Here is a 17,268-nt window from a genome sequence, read left to right on the forward strand (position 1 = left end):
TATAGGTCTGCGTGTGTCTTCTTCCTAGTGAACCATCTGCCTTCCTCTTAATTAAAATATCAAGGAAGGGGAGGCATCCATTTTCCTCCATTTCCACTGTAAATTTGATGTTCTGATGGTTGCTTTTGAGGTGTTCAAGAAACTCATCTAGCGTCCGTTTGCCATGTCCCCACAAGACAAAAGTGTCGTTGACATAGCTGAAGAAGTGCTTTGGTTTCTGTCTGGCAGTATGAAGGGCCATCTCCTCGAAATGTTCCATATAGAGGTTTGCAGTCGCAGGAGCCAGTGGGGAGCCCTTGGACACACCTTCGATCTGCTCGAAGATTTCCCCATTGCGCTGAAAGTAGGTTGTTGTTAGTGCGTGTTCGAGGAGACTGACTGTTTGTGGTTCAAAGTGTTGGGCTAAAAGAGCTAAGGAGTGTTGAAGAGGCACTTTCGTGAAAAGCGACGTCACGTCGAAGTTCACAAGTAGGTCTTCCCTTTGTAGTCGCATGTCCCTGAGTATTTTTACGAAATCGGCTGAGTTTCTCGCATGGTGGCTGCAGTGTCCCACAAGGGGTTTTAGCAGTGTCGCTAGGTACACTGTTGGAAATGGAAAAAAGAACACATTGACACCGGTGTGTCAGACCCACCATACTTGCTCCGGACACTGCGAGAGGGCTTTACAAGCAATGATCATACGCACGGCACAGCGGACACACCAGGAACCGCCGTGTTGGCCGTCGAATGGCGCTAGCTGCGCAGCATTTGTGCACCGCCGCCGTCAGTGTCAGCCAGTTTGCCGTGGCATACGGAGCTCCATCGCAGTCTTTAACACTGGTAGCATGCCGCGACAGCGTGGACGTGAACCGTATGTGCAGTTGACGGACTTTGAGCGAGGGGGTATAGTGGGCATGCGGGAGGCCGGGTGGACGTACCGCCGAATTGCTCAACACGTGGGGCGTGAGGTCTCCACAGTACATCGACGTTGTCGCCAGTGGTCGGTGGGAGGTGCACGTGCCCGTCGACCTGGGACCGGACCGCAGCGACGCACGGATGTACGCCAAGACCGTAGGATCCTACGCAGTGCCGTAGGGGACCGCACCGCCACTTCCCAGCAAATTAGGGACACTGTAGCTTCTGGGGTATCGGCGAGGACCATTCGCAACCGTCTCCATGAAGCTGGGCTACGGTCCCGCACACCGTTAGGCCGTCTTCCGCTCACGCCCCAACATCGTGCAGCCCGCCTCCAGTGGTATCGCGACAGGCGTGAATGGAGGGACGAATGGAGACGTGTCGTCTTCAGCGATGAGAGTCGCTTCTGCCTTGGTGCCAATGATGGTCGTATGCGTGTTTGGCGCCGTGCAGGTGAGTGCCACAATCAGGACTGCATACGACCGAGGCACACAGGGCCAACACCCGGCATCATGGTGTGAGGAGCGATCTCCTACACTGGCCGTACACCTCTGGTGATCGTCGAGGGGACACTGAATAGTGCACGGTACATCCAAACCGTCATCGAACCCATCGTTCTACCATTCCTAGACCGGCAAGGGAACTTGCTGTTCTAACAGGACAATGCACGTCCGCATGTATCCCGTGCCACCCAACGTACTCAAGAAGGTGTAAGTGAACTACCCTGGCCAGCAAGATCTCCGGATCTGTCCCCCATTGAGCATGTTTGGGACTGGATGAAGCGTCGTCTCACGCGGTCTGCACGTCCAGCACGAACGCTGGTCCAACTGAGGCGCCAGGTGGAAATGGCATGGCAAGCCGTTCCACAGGACTACATCCAGCATCTCTACGATCGTCTCCATGGGAGAATAGCAGCCTGCATTGCTGCGAAAGGTGGATATACACTGTACTAGTGCCGACATTGTGCATGCTCTGTTGCCTGTGTCTATGTGCCTATGGTTCTGTCAGTGTGATCATGTGATGTATCTGACCCCAGGAATGTGTCAATAAAGTTTCCCCTTCCTGGCACAATGAATTCATGGTGTTCTTATTTCAATTTCCAGGAGTGTATTTAGCAATTTCGTAACTGTGAGAATGGAGTCCACAATCGGTCTCAGAGGTACCCCTTCTTATAGATCTTGTGGAGTCGGTAGAGACGTGGTATCGCTGGCGCTCTGGGGTACAGCCGCCTCTTCATTGGCTCAGCTAAGTCAGATTTCTTCAGCAGAGCTGTCGTCTTTCTACTCATCGTCGGGGTTGGATCCTTCTTCAGCCTCTTGTAGGCCTCGTCTTGTAGCACAAGTTTTATGTTCTGCCTCTACTCTGCAGCACTTAATAGCACTGTAGCGTTTCCTTTGTCAGCTGGTAGCATCGTTATATCACGATCAAAAAATGTTCAAATGTGTGTGAAATCTTCTGGGACTTAACTTCTAAGTTGATCAGTCCCTAAGCTTACACACTGCTTAACCTAAATTATACTAAGGACAAACACACACACCCATGCCTGAGGGAGGACTCCAACCTCCGCCGCGACCAGCCGCACAGTCCATGACTGCAGCGCCTCAGACCGCTCGGCTAATCCCGTGTGGCATATCAGGGTCATCTCTAATGCTCGGTTTACACTAGCAAGTTATTGCAGCAATTTACTTGCGCGGAGGAACTTTCCGCGCGATTTGCGAGTGTAAACATATCGCCAAGTCGACTTGCAAAAGTAGCAATTTATTGCGGATTTGCTGGACGTTCGCCGCTTTCAGTGTGAACACCACGCAAGAAGTATCTGCAAGTAACTTGCAGCTTTTAGGATTTGTTTCTATTTCCTGCAAGTAGGAAGCGCAAGTTATATTAAGTCTGTCGTCTGCATAACACTCATATTTAACATTTTACTTAATGTGGTGACTTAATTTTATGCAACCATCTTATGTATTATATGCAAACAAATTCCAGAAATGGAGGAGATACGGGAATGGATGAAGCAGAGTACAGAACATTTTATTGAAGCCGTGGACAGCTACCCAGAAGTATGGAACGTGCATAATCGAGACTTTAAGGATAGAGTGAAGAAGATGAGCGCATTAAATGAAATCTCGTCGATATTCGACACATCTGTGAAAGAAGTACAGAGAAAGTAGCATAACTTGGACAAAACCCTTTTGCCACCTGCATCCACTAACTTGTTGTTTTAGGAGTCTAGAAAAAGACAATGTGTAATTTTTACATGTTCTATTTAATTAGAAAAAAAATTATAAGCATATCATTCTGTAAAATGCAGTTTATTTCAATAAAAATTTAATTTCATTGGTGTGTTTTCACATACCTACAAATAATTTTCCCTTTTCAAGACGTTAAAAATGGCTCTACATACATCGGATACGATGAGAGAAATCGTGCTGACGGGAATATGAAACAAGTACATTAGGGACTTCTATGAGCCTCTAACAAAGAAAATATTTCAAAATTGAAACTTTTTTTCGTTGTATGTTTCACATAAATAAATGAAATGCCTATTTTATTCGTAGCTCACCGGTAGCTATAAATCGTAGAGTGACTAGCAAACATTCCTTTGCTGAAACAGCAGTACGGAAGTTTGTGTCTCGTTTTGGTATGGCGGGCGCTATTAACATCAACAAATACGCCAGATCATTTGAGAACATTCTGCAAAAGTTTTCAAAAGTATCCATGCTCTCGATACTAAGTTCTTGCAAAATGTTATTATAGGCACCATTTTGCGATCTTCTCGTTATCTACTCTCTAACTCAGATAGTTCTCTTTTTCTTTTTCACGTTTTGCATTACAATTACAAGAGCTCCAGCTTATCCCACCCGCCTACTTGTCATTTTACACTTCAGCTGACACTCGTAGTGGTACTGAAAGCATATGTAAACAGTATCAGCAAGTTGTTGACGCAAGTTTCTTGCCAAAGAACTTGCGGAAGAATCTTGCATAATTCTTGCGCTGCTGTGTAAACATTGCTGCAAGCGGCTAGCAATAACTTGCAGCAATAACTTCTGCAAGCGACTTGCTAGTATAACCCCAACTTAAGGGACCGGAGAGCTGCTCGTTCATCCGCAGATATGTTATTTTTAGGTAATCGAGATCTGTCGATTATTCTGCAGGTTGCCCATCTGACTTCCTCTGCTTTTTGGAAGCCCTCGTATTGCTTCTTCCACGCTTCTGATAATGTCTCGTTTCAGGATCGTTTTGGGGATGAGGGCGAAATTCAGTCCTTTTCTGAGGACTGCGATTGTGATAGCGTCCAGTTCTTTTCCAGTCAAATTGACCACGGCTCTAGTGTCATTCATCTACTTTATTTCTCGTCTGAGTCCCAGCTAGTCTGCCGAATTTGCCGAGTTGTTTAGATGTAGAGTCCCGTTTTTGTACCTGGCTGTTGGAGTACGTGCTTTGTCAGCCCATTCTCACAGATAGGCTGGTAATGTCGTTGCCAGTTGTAGGTGGCATGTGAGGAAGGTGCGCGCATTCCTATGTAGCAGCTTACGAGTGAAATGAATGCGCTCCCTTACTAAGGCCATGCCTACTCGTCTAATATCCGGTCGGTCTTCTTAGATTTTACTGGATGTCGAATCACCGCAAACCTCTCGTCTCGACAGCGTTGTAGGAAAGTCAGTGTGCTGAGAAGTTTCGTTTCCTGGTGCGTTCTTTCGCGACTCGCGTTCCTTCCGTAAGTGGTCCTGCTCTTGGCCAAAATTGCACGACTTCTGGCCAAATATAATATCAAAACCATTCTCCGACCACCACCAAAGACGAGGGAGCTCCTACGTTCTGCCATAGATGCACTTAACCTTAACACACCAGGAATATACAGCATACCCTGCGAATGTGGAAAACAATACATTGGGCAAACACAGCGCTGCATATCTAAACGCTGCGAAGAACATATCAGATGTGTGCGACTAGGTCGCACAGAAAAATCAGCCATAGCAGAACACATCATAAATGAAGAACACACCTTCAACTTCGAAAACAGGAAGGTGCTGTGCCGAGCATCTGGCTTCTGGGAAAGCGTTATCAAAGAATCCATAGAAATAAAGATTCACGACAATCTGGTCAACAGAGATGAGGGATACCAACTCAGCGCAGCATGGAACACTATGATAGCGGCAATCCGTCAGGAGCGAAATGTCAACGTCCTCCGCTGCGGATGCAGACAGAATGCTTACACCGAGAACTGAATGTGGCCGCTGGGGGGCGACCAACATCCCCACCACCGCGCACATGCTGCTGGTCCACCACAGCCACCCGAGGTCTAGTGGAAGGGGGTGACCGCTCATAAAAATAGTCCGCTCTCCGCGAATCTTGACACTTTGCCAGAATATGAGTAGTATGACATTTCCCGAAATGTCGTGAGATATCAACACTACCACCTGGCTGGAGACCCGAGAAACCTTCATCAATAGTTCATGCCAGGAAAGCCTACTGTCACAAATTGCTAAAGATGTATGTATGTATGCAAATTGGGTACATGTCCTGAGCTCCTTCTGTTCTGTCTCTCTGTCCATCTCCTCCACCTCCTCCCCCCCCCCCCCCCAGCCTCCGCCTCCCTGTGCCAGTCTTCTCCTTCCCCCTCTTTGGCTGCATTTCCTCCCTCGCCTCTCTGACCATCTTCTCTTCCACCCACTCACTGACTTTGAGCCTTGTTTATTGTTATTGCTAACGAAATCTTGATTGAGTACTGAAGTCACTTAACATGAATAGGTAAGTCAGTTGGGTTGATTTGTATACAGGGTATGAGAGACACTTCTCCAACTGCAGGATCTGTGCACATCATAGCTCCAGTGAAAGTATTTCATGTAGTTGTAATCCGCAAACTCAAAGGATTACAAATTTTTGAACGAGTTGCGTTCCTTAGTAGCATTTTAATCATAAGCTGAAACATATTTCCTGTATTCTGGTAAAATCACTGAAAGGAAGAAAATGAAACAGCACATTACTGTGTACACAATTTTTGTTTAAAATTACGTTTAAGGAAAAAGACTATATTATGAAAAACTATATGTCTAATGTGATTTTTCAGTGTCTCCTGACAGATTTATTGATTAAACAGTCCTTGGATGTCCTGCCATTTCACGCAGTCCAATGGGCCCCTTTGGATGCCATGGAGTGGCAGTACAGTCATGGACCGATTGATCAATTTGCTTAATGGCCTCACATAGAATGCAGTCTACATAGTTTTTTTTCCTTCAGTTGAATTTTTGTGTTGTTCACAAATTGCAACAGTTTGTTGATTAACAGTTTGTCCCTGCGGCACAACTTCATGATGAATTAATCCTTCGAACTCAAATAAAACTATTAGCATGGTTTTGACATGGAAGGAGGGCAAGAGAACAGGGCCGTGTCATCCTCACCGATATGCCCAATCCAGGTATAAAGAAGTTTTTGTCGTTTAGGTAGTGAAGAGCATTGTTGCTCCAATGAGAGGGTGCCCTGTCCTCTTGGAAGATTAAAGTCTCGGAATTAGCAGTCAGTTGTGGAAACAATCACAACTGTGACATATCGAGGTTAGAGGTACCCATCACAGTCTTCTCACGGAAGAAAAAACGCTCATACAGGTTCGTCTGTACATTGCACAGTAAATGTTAACCTCCAGCAAGCCACATTCATGCCCCACAATTTCATGATTTTCAATGGTAATTAACCTTTCCAGATAAATGGAAGGTTGCTTCATCACTGAATATCAGCTTGAAGGTGAAATGTTTACCCATAAGTGCTTCCTGCATTCTGACACAAAATTGAAGACGCTGGCCATAACCTTCAAGTTTTAACTGTTGCACGAGATGCAGATGGTGCAGTCTGAAATGTAACCACTCATAAAATCTTTCATACAGCTTGCTGCAGTATTCTAAGTTTGTAACATGTGCGGACCACTGATTATTCTGTTCTGAACTTTCCCTCACCCTTTTAATGATTGTACTTGGCACATTCTGTTGACTGGTACATTTCTGTTTACAGAGACAAGTATTCCTAAACTTTCAATAACAACCCACAATGCTCTGTTTACATGGCAGTTCTTTTCCATAATTCCTTCTGAATGCATGCTGCAATGGTGTAACAGACAAACATGTGTCATATTCCAGCACAAAAACTCTTTTCTTACTTTGTTGCCATTTTGTCAAGGCACTCCATTCATAATGCCAGCTGGTGGTCACAGTCCATACTGAGTGAGTTTACAGTTTTATTCATACATTAACCATATATGTAAGTGTAATACTTTGGAAACAAGTGGATCATTTCTAATACACTTGTATAAAGTCAGCTCATTCTTTTAGTACTCTGTTAGAATCACCACCATACCCAACAGAATTACTACTTTTTAGTGACATGATTAATTCTGTAATCTCCTTGGGGATTGTGTTTTTCTGTTGGGGTCAATTTCTACATCTACATCTACATCTACATCCATACTCCGCAAGCCACCTGACGGTGTGTGGCGGAGGGTACCCTGAGTACCTCTATCGGTTCTCCCTTCTATTCCAATCTCGTATTGTTCGTGGAAAGAAGGATTGTCGGTATGCTTCTGTGTGGGCTCTAATCTCTCTGATTTTATCCTCATGGTCTCTTTGTGAGATATACGTAGGGGGGAGCAATATACTGTTTGACTCTTCGGTGAAGGTATGTTCTCGAAACTTTAACAAAAGCCCGTACCGAGCTACTGAGCGTCTCTCCTGCAGAGTCTTCCACTGGAGTTTATCTATCATCTCTGTAACGCTTTCGCGATTACTAAATGATCCTGTAACGAAGCGCGCTGCTCTCCGTTGGATCTTCTCTATCTGTTCTATCAACCCTATCTGGAACGGATCCCACACTGTTGAGCAGTATTCAAGCAGTGTGCGAACAAGCGTACTGTTTAGGACACTATATTTTGCTTAATTTTTAATAATGTTCCAATCAGATTTTAGTCTAATTCTTGGCAACTTTTAGTTTTTGACCACAGTACATAAGTCAATATTGTTTAGGACCCTATATTTTGCTTCATTTTTAATAATGTTCCAATCAGATTTTAGTCCAATACTTGGCAACTTTTAGTTTTCTACCATAGTACGTAAGTTTTGAATTTTTAATGACAAAGTGGATGGTTCTATATAATACTGGCCATAGAGTTTCAGATATTGACCACTTCTCATTCTCTGAATTCCTAGCACAAGTAGTTAGCCATCACTTATCCCAGATTCTGTTCAAATTTGTCCCAATTTGTTTTAAGCAAAACAAAGTCTCAAAGTACTGCAGGAACATGTTTAACAAGGAAATAAATTTCCCATCAACACTGACTGCTTTACAAATTCCTCCTCAGCATTCTTCACATAATTTCTCTAAACACTGTGATTAAGTCCCGTTTTAAGATTCTGCGATGGACTGTAACTGGTCAGCAAATTTCATTAACATTTTTCCAGCATGGTAAGATAAACCATTGACTATTGGTTAGTTAGTTTCATTCTCCATGGATCATTTTGCAAAATAAATCATAATGATGAGTCTCATTTTACATTCATGTCACAAATTTGTACTTATGATTACATGCTGAACATTTCTAAGTAACTTTCCTTAGCTAAAATTACAGTTCATTGGGTCTAAAATCAAATTGTCAGTAGCTGTTACACCATGTACTTCAATCATTAAAGGGGATTTTACTGTTGAAAATAATCCAAAGCTCCACATCAACAAGTCGACATGCCCTTAGTCAGCACCATCTCTCAGAAAACCAATGCCAAAGTCTCAACAAACAATAATTTTCCAGTTAGGTCTGCAGTGCCTTATGAAAACTGTTTCTTATTGCTGTATGAATATTGAGATATTTCTTGCTGGTGGTGTGGAAACTGTCAGTACTTTTAAGTTGTGTGGTTCCTGATGTGCTATTATGGCACAGCATTAAAAAGGGTTCAGCACAATATTTAGTAACATGAATGTCATGGGATTTAACTCCACTTTTTTTTCTATAGCCATTCCTCCTTTCTTTTTACTGGTTCTATGTTAGTGTGATATTTCATATCCACTTACAGTGATTTCAATTTTATGTCCTGATATGCACAACAAGGCTGCTGAAATTCCACCTAGTTTTTAATTTTTTTTAATGGATGTAAGAAGGTCATCTTTTTTTTATTTATAAGGTTTTCTTTAGTAATGAGACTTTTGATGTCCTGATGGAGGACTAAATGCATATCCTTGGCTTTGACCAAGTTGTAGTGCTCTACTGTTCTAGTAGCTAACTGAACTGTAACTATTTTAATTCTGTAGCTCTGCCTTACAGATGAATGTATCATAAAATAAGCTTAGTGGACACATTGGAAATCACGGGGATAGGATAGATACTACTCTTGTCAGACTGGATGCTTCTGGCAATTAGTCGCAAAGTAGATGAAGTTAAGGAATTCTGCTACCTTGGCAGTAATATAACCAATGACGGATGGAGCAAGAAGGACATCAAAAGCAGACTAGCAATGGCAAAAAGGGCATTCCTGGCCAAGAGATGTCTATTAATATCAAATATCGGCCTTAATTTGAGGAAGAAATTTCTGGGAATGCACATCCGCGCCAAGTATGTTGCAGTCGTGTGAGGGCTGATCCATCTCCCACTAGTGATCAAGCTATGCATTAACAAGTGCCACAGAAAACTTCTTCCTGGGCTTATCATATTGCTCAGAGACTGACATGATATTTGCACTAGTGTGAGGAACCTTCTCAGCAAACTGTCTAAGGTTATGGTTCAAACTTTCAACTTCATTCCCTGCTATTTTTACAAGATCCATTCCAAGATCCTTCCCTGAAGTGCCTAAATCACAGTTGGCATCACTGAGCCCTGCACTTAGCTTAAAAATACTGATTACATATTAATCATATCCCAAAGACTTCTTGAACCAGTTGTGACATTCCACTCTTGTAAACTGAACAGAGCTCCAGGCCTGATGGAAAACCTACGAGATTCCATACTGAATTTGTAGCTGAGTTAGCCCATGCTTTAACTACAATCTATCATAGGACCCTTAAAAAAAGACCATTCCCAGTAGCTGGAAGGAAGCACATGTCACACCCGTTTACAAGGAGGATAGCAGAAATGATCCACAAAACTACTGCCCCATATCCCTCCTCTGCGTCTGCACTTACACGGATACTCTGCAAATCACAATTAACTGCCTGGTAGAAGGTTCATTGAATCACCTTCACAATAATTCCTTATTATTCTAGTCTCAAATAATGCACCGAAAAAAGAACACCAATACCTTTCCGTGCAAGCTCTGATTTCCCTTATTTCATTACAATGATAATTTCTCCCTACGTAGGTCGGCATCAACAAAATATTTTTGCTTCTGGAGGGAAAAAACACCTTTGTTTCAATGATATCCAACCCAAATTCTGTGCCATGTCAGTGACACTCTCTTCACTATTTCTTGATAATACAAAATATGCTGCTCTTCTTTGAACTTTCTTCAAGTAGTCTGTTAATCCTGTGTGGTAAAGATCCCACAATGCATATATTTGTTGTAGAATCTTAGAGCATATTCTGAGCTCAAACATAATGAGGTATCTCAAACAGAATTACCTCCTCCATTCCAACCAGCATGCAGCAGCTAACTCGCATTTTTATCACATAAAATAATGAAAGGCAGTCCAGTAGAAAGCATTTGACTCAGTACCATACCTACTCTTGCAGTCTAAACTATGACTGTATGATGTGTCAAGCAAAATTCGTGACTGGAGTGAGAGTTTTTTGGTAGTGGTGATGCAGCATGTTATCCATTGACAGGTATAGAAGTAATTTCAAGAGTGGCACAGGGAAGTGTGTTGTGACCCTTGGGGTTCATCTTCCACATTAATGACTTTGCAGAGAATAGTAATAGTAAACTCAAGCTTTCTGCAGATGAAACTGTTACCTATAGTGAAGAAATGTCTGAAAGTAACTGCATAAATATTCTGTCAGATCTTGATAAGTGGTGCAAAGATTGGCAATTTGCATTAAATGTTCAGGAAAGTAAACCTGTGCACTTTACAAAACAAAACTAAAACTTAGTATCCTATGACTATAATATCAATGAGTCACAGCTGAAATTGGCCAACTCCTACAAATACCTGTGTGTAACACTTTGTAGGGATATGAAATGGAAAGATCACATTTGCTCACTCGTTGGTATAGCAGGTGGTGGACTTTGTTTTTTTGGTAGAATACTGTTGAAAGCAACCAGTGTAGAAAGGAGATAGCTTACAAAATATTTGTGCAACCCATTCTGGAATATTACTCATATGTGTGGGACCTGTACCAAACATGATGAACAGGGGATATTGAACGTATGCAGAGAAGGGCAGCATGGTGTCACGGGGATACTGAAAGAACTGAAGATATACGTACACTATCCCAAGAAAACTACTAATAAAGTTTCAAGAACTGGCTTTAAATTATGACTGTAGGAATATACTACAGCCAGCTACGTATCATTCACATAAGGATCATGATGACAAGATCAGAATAACTACCGCACGCACAGACGCATGTAAACAATCATTCTTCACACATTCCATATGTGAATGGAACGGGAAGAAACCCTAATAAATGTTACAACAGGGTGTACCATCTGCCATGCACTTCATAGTGGTATGCAGAATATGGGATGTACACGTAGAATAATTCCCAGCAACAAAACCTTCTAGGTCTTTTTAAAACTTTTCTCCCCACACTTGTTGCACATTTTATAACCTGTAGTATCAGCAGACGGCTTAAGAACTTCTTGTGATATCTGAAAGCTATTGTGTTTAGTCTCCAAAGCATTGAAGCTGTTGGAAACAGCTGCACTGAAGCAATTAGATGTGCAATGTGTGCTGGATGTTTTTCACCAATTTTGAAGGCTTGACTGTTATCCACTCTTCTGGTCTTGACACGGCATTACTACTGTAGCCTGCATGACTCAAAACTGCTATCTCTTCTTACACCACTGTGAAATCGGCTCAAAGTTTCAAGATAAGCGGTTCTTTTTCAAGTATCATGTAGTGGTAGTGACATCGGTTCATCTCCAAAAGTGACCACTTACATTCCTCATGGAGGCCATTCCTCACATGAGTGCTTTTCCTGACAATTCTGTAACAGTTTGCACTTTTGTGCATTGTGGCAGTCAAGGTATTGGGTTAAAAAACTTTATTTGAAAGTATAACACTTAATGGATTTAAAAAACTGATTTTTTGATTATAATAAAACAGTAATAATATTAATTATATTATTAAATATAATTCTAAATTCTATTAAATTCTAAATTCTGTTAAATATAATTCTAATAAGATTATAATTATTTAGTGAGAATTGCTCTGGATACTTTAAGTATACTATTCCTTTTAAGCTTAAATACTTTATGCACTGAAATTTACTTATGACAGATAATGAAAATTATTCTTGAAGGACAACTTTATATGTGAAAGAGAATTAGAATTATTTGCGAAAGAATATGTTCACACAATTTCTAAGAGCAAATTATCAATTTTAAGGGCCAACTGGTGATGATTTTACAATGTGTGCAAGTGTTTACTGGCACAGAAACAGAGGTTACATTGGTTCACAGCCGTTATAGACTCAAGCTAATTGATAATTTATCAGTTAGATCATATTCGACTAACTGACTAATACCAAAGTTACCAAAAACCAGTAATTGCACAAATCTAACTGATATTTTTGTAAAATTAAATATTGAAACTAAACTTCAGTGGGAGATGCTGTTGCAACATATTTTCTCACTACAAAACTTGTTATCTCTTAAACGCACGTACTATGATGCTGCTATTGTCCTACATACACTACAATTAAAATTCTGTAACTATAAGATTGTAAACTACAGCATCTAAACTACTAAATTAGCTAATCCGAGCAACAATCCAATAATGAGGCCCTCCATAAGCATCAACAATTGTGAACTGACCATTCATCACTTTATATGGAGGAGCATTTTTTTTTATTGTTGAGCATCTCCTCATTAGTTATGTGATCTACCCATCTAATCTTCAGCCTTATTGTGTAGCACCACAGCTCGAAAGCTTCTATTCTCCTCTTGTCCACACTAGTTATCGTCCATGTTTCCCTTCCATACATGGCTACAGTCCATACAAATACTTTCAGAAACGACTTCCTGACACTTAAATCTACACTCAATGTTAACAAATTTCTCCTCTTCAGAAACGCTTTCCTTGCCATTGCCAGTCTACATTTTATGTCCTCTCTACTTCAACCATCATAAGTTATTTTGCTGCCCAAATAGCAAAACTCATTTACAACTTTAATTGTCTCATTTCCTAATCTAGTTCCCTCAGCATCATCTGATTTAATTTTACTACATTCAATTATCCCTATTTTGCTGTTGTTGACGTTCATCTTATGTCCTCCTTTCAAGACACTGTCCTGTCCATTCTGCTCAACTGCTCTTCCATGTCCTTTGCTGTCCCTGACAGAATTACAATGGCAAACCTTTTCTTTCACTCCCTGGTCTTTTTGGACAATATACAGACTGAATAACGAGGGATAGGTTACAACAACATCTCCCTCCCTACTCAACCACTGCTTCCCTTTCATGCCCCCCCACTCTTAAAACTGCTGTCTGGTTTCTGTACAACTTGTAAACAGCCTTTCGCTCCCTGTATTTTACGCCTGCCACCCTTAGAATTTGAAAGAGAGTATTCCAGTCAACACTGTCATAAGCTTTCTCTAGGCTCCACAAATGCTGTAAACATAGGTTTCCCTTTCCTTAGCTATCTGCTATGAGAAGTCGTAGGGTCAGTATTTCGTTGCACGGTCCTACATTTCTCAGGAATCCAAACTGATCTCCCCGAGGTCAGTTTCTACCAATTTTCCCATTATTCTGGAAAGAATTTGAGTCAGTATTTTGCAGCCACGGCTTAAAAACTGATAGTTCAATAATTTTCACACCTATCAGCACCTGTTTTATTTGGAATTACTTTCTTCTTTAAGTCTGAGAGTATTTCGCCTGTCTCGTGCATCTTGCTCACCAGATGGAAGTGCTTTGTCATGGATGGCTCTTCCAAGGCTAACAGTAGTTCTAATGGGAACTGCCATCTGGTTTTGTGCAAATAGCCTTTCGCTTCCTGTGTTTTAGCCCTGCCACCATTAGAATTTTAAAGAGAGCATTGTCAAAAGATTTCCCTAAGCCTACAAACTCTATAAACATCAGTTTGCCTTTCTTTATCCTATCTTCTGTGAGAAGTCATGGGGTCAAAATGACATTCTGAGGCATCAAGGTTTAAATGGTTCAAAAGGCTCTGAGCACTATGGGACTTAACATCTGAGGTTATCGGTCCCCTAGAACTTTAGAACTACTTAAACTTAACTAACCTAAGGACATCACACACATCCATGCCCGTGGCAGGATTCGAACCTGCGACCATAACGGTCATGCAGTTCCAAACAGGCATCAATGGATCAGCAATTTTGTACTGGGGGGAAGTGTGGGAGAGAGGGAGAGGGGGTACAAATCCTAGAGGGAGACCAACAGATGAATACAGTAAGCAGATTCAGAGGGATGTAGGTTGCAGTAGTTACTCGGAGATGAGGATAGAGTGCCATGGAGAGCTGCATAAACCTGTCTTTGGACTGAAGACAACAACAACAACAACAAGTGGGTCCGGAAAGAGTTGAGTACACATGTCCATGTCGCCCATGTTTGGAGCGCGAATTGGATCATTCTAGGTGTTATAAAAATGTGAATTTATAATTTTCTCTCTTTCTCACAATGCTGCTTTGTGGTACTGGAAGATCATACAAAGAGCCCAGTGCTCCAAAAGAAATACAGAGTGCCACACTGAAATTACCCATTTTTGAGATGGTTTAAAAACAGTAAAACTTTCTTTGTTTCATGTCTGACTTGTCTGTTGGGTGCAGAAGGACCTAAAATTGCTGCCTAATTTTTGTTAATGTCTGCTACATTTCCAGTGTTTGACTGTTATCCACCAAAGCAAAAATAGAGTAGGTCCAGGAGAAGGCACAAACTATGTTTTGACACACAATGCATTTGAACCCATTGTTACAGTGCAGAAACTGTTTCATTCTGTTTACAAGAAAGTAGCACCAGACACCTAGGGTATAAAAGCATGGACACTGGCAGCGTTCTGAGGTGGCACGTAGGGAGCCAGAGTGTGCCGGAAGTTGAGAATGTCCACCAAGTGTTCCAACCAAGTTCTTACAAATAAATTTGTCAGGCTTCATACAATCTTCAGGTTTTTCATAAGGTCCTCAAAAAAATTGTTGCATCTGTATTTCAGTTACATGCAGATTCAGCAGACCATAAAGCCCAGTGACAAACAACACCGATATGGATTTGGATCTGAAATGTTTAACTGAATTGACAAAATCCTTTCTTACCGTCAAGCGTAATGTTTTTTGTTGAGGCCACAACCCATGTCTCAGGACCTGTGAATAAAAACATTATGTTCATTTGAGGATCACAAACTCCACACAGTATCAGGGAGAATGTGCAATATAGCCCAAAAACCAAATCAACATTTTGGTGTGGTTTCATGTGTGACATGATAATTGAACTATTCTTCTTTGTTAAGAATATTGTCACAGGAACAACCCACCTAGAAATGATGGAAATTTTTGCTTTTTCCCAGGTTGAAGATCTGGATCCAAAGCTGTGGTTTCAAAAAGATGGTGCTCTACCTCACTGGTCCTTGGATGTTTGGAAAACTTTGAATTGAACACTTCCGAGATGCTGGATTGGGCGTGATGGACCCATGAATTTGCCTCCACGTTCTCCTGACAACACACAACTGAATCTTTTTCTCTGGGTCTATGCATTACTGAAATTGTGGAAATTATCGGTAAACATTCCTCCAGACATGGTGCAGCAAGCCTGGATGGAAACTGAATACAGACTAGACATTCCTTGCATCACTGCAGGGTCTCATGTGAAAGAGTGTTCATTTGATATTATATGCAAGAATTTCACATGTGTTTTAGTTTGACATGTATTTTTTTAAAAACTTAATTTGACATACAACTTATTTTTGAGAAGTAAATAAATTTATTTCATTTATTTGTGTGTTGGAAGCAAACTGAAAATGGGGTATATCGGTGCAGACACATTGTGCATACTTAACAAGCAAAACATCTGCAATGCATACAAAAAATGTGGAACATATGTATCAGTAGGTAACCATTTTTTCACATTTTGTAACATGTCAACATCTTGTCATTTATTTTGTAATATTGTAAGCCTATATTTTTCTCAATTTAATGTTTTACAGCTTATGTTATACATAAAAGTACATGAAATGTTACACATAAGACATATCAACATTTGTTAACAATAGTTATTTAAATACTGATTATAAAAATATGTTAAACATTTATACAATGGCAGTGATCTTAGAATAAATTTGTTAATGCCTCTAGGAAGCGTTCCCTCACTGCAGTCTGTTCTTCAAGACAGAAATTGTTAAAAAAATACTGTCAACTGACATAATAGGCTACTCTTGACAGAGCTCACAATTAAGGCACAGAGATTCATTAGTAGCAGATAAAGAAAATGAGCACATACACATTTATATAAATGTTGACACTATTCATAGGAATTAGGATACATCATTTGAGGAAAAATGATTGGACTAAAAGCTTTCACAATACACATGAAATCTCTATCTCATTTCCCCCTTCCATGCACTCTCAAACACACACACACACACACACACACACACACACTATAAGCACCCATAAATTATTCTATCCAGCTATATCATTCATTCTAAGAGGAGAAGATAAGAATTTAAAGCTCAAAAAATAAAATATTTCACATAGATAAGAGCTATTTCTTTAAATAATTACATGTAATGCCTGGTACAGTTCATTCTTTAATTACTGTCTTTTGTGACTGTAATGAATGTCTTATTAAGACCAAACGCATGACGCTTTATTCTCAAGCATCTTCAGTGGTCATGTTTTTTTGTTATTTTACTTCATTCTTCCTGTTCTTCCACAGGCATGAGTTGGATTTTAGCACATGCCCTTTCACAGCATTATATACAGGGCGAGTCAAAATTATGTGAACAATGTTAATTTTGTTTCTTTTCTATTCCACATTGTTAGTACCGATGAGTGATAAGATTCCCAATGGAGCAGAGGAGAGCAGTTACGAGCTTAATGGGAGTTTTGTACAGTGACAGAAGTGCATCGAAGCTTTGCGAACAATTTACACATAGACGGCCACCAACTCATTTAACAATTTATGACATTTACCAGAAATTTGAAGCAATTATCACAGAAATGGGGAGCAACCTAGAACAGACAAAAACATTATTGTAGTGCAGTAGGCCACAGTACAGAGTCCATCAAAATCCATGAGG

The 17,268-nt window shown here is 40.9% G+C and overlaps 1 long non-coding RNA gene across 1 annotated transcript; it reads left to right on the forward strand.

The window, feature by feature from the left end:
• The first annotated feature begins 5,567 nt into the window (after window positions 1-5,567).
• On the forward strand, window positions 5,568-16,332 carry LOC126293497 (uncharacterized). The gene is made up of 2 exons (XR_007552296.1): window positions 5,568-5,643; window positions 15,538-16,332. It is a non-coding gene; the product is annotated as an uncharacterized LOC126293497 (long non-coding RNA).
• The last annotated feature ends 936 nt before the right edge of the window (window positions 16,333-17,268 follow it).

The sequence above is a fragment of the Schistocerca gregaria genome, chromosome 10 (genome assembly GCF_023897955.1).
Source record: "Schistocerca gregaria isolate iqSchGreg1 chromosome 10, iqSchGreg1.2, whole genome shotgun sequence".
In the NCBI taxonomy this organism is placed as follows: Eukaryota; Metazoa; Arthropoda; class Insecta; order Orthoptera; family Acrididae; genus Schistocerca; species Schistocerca gregaria.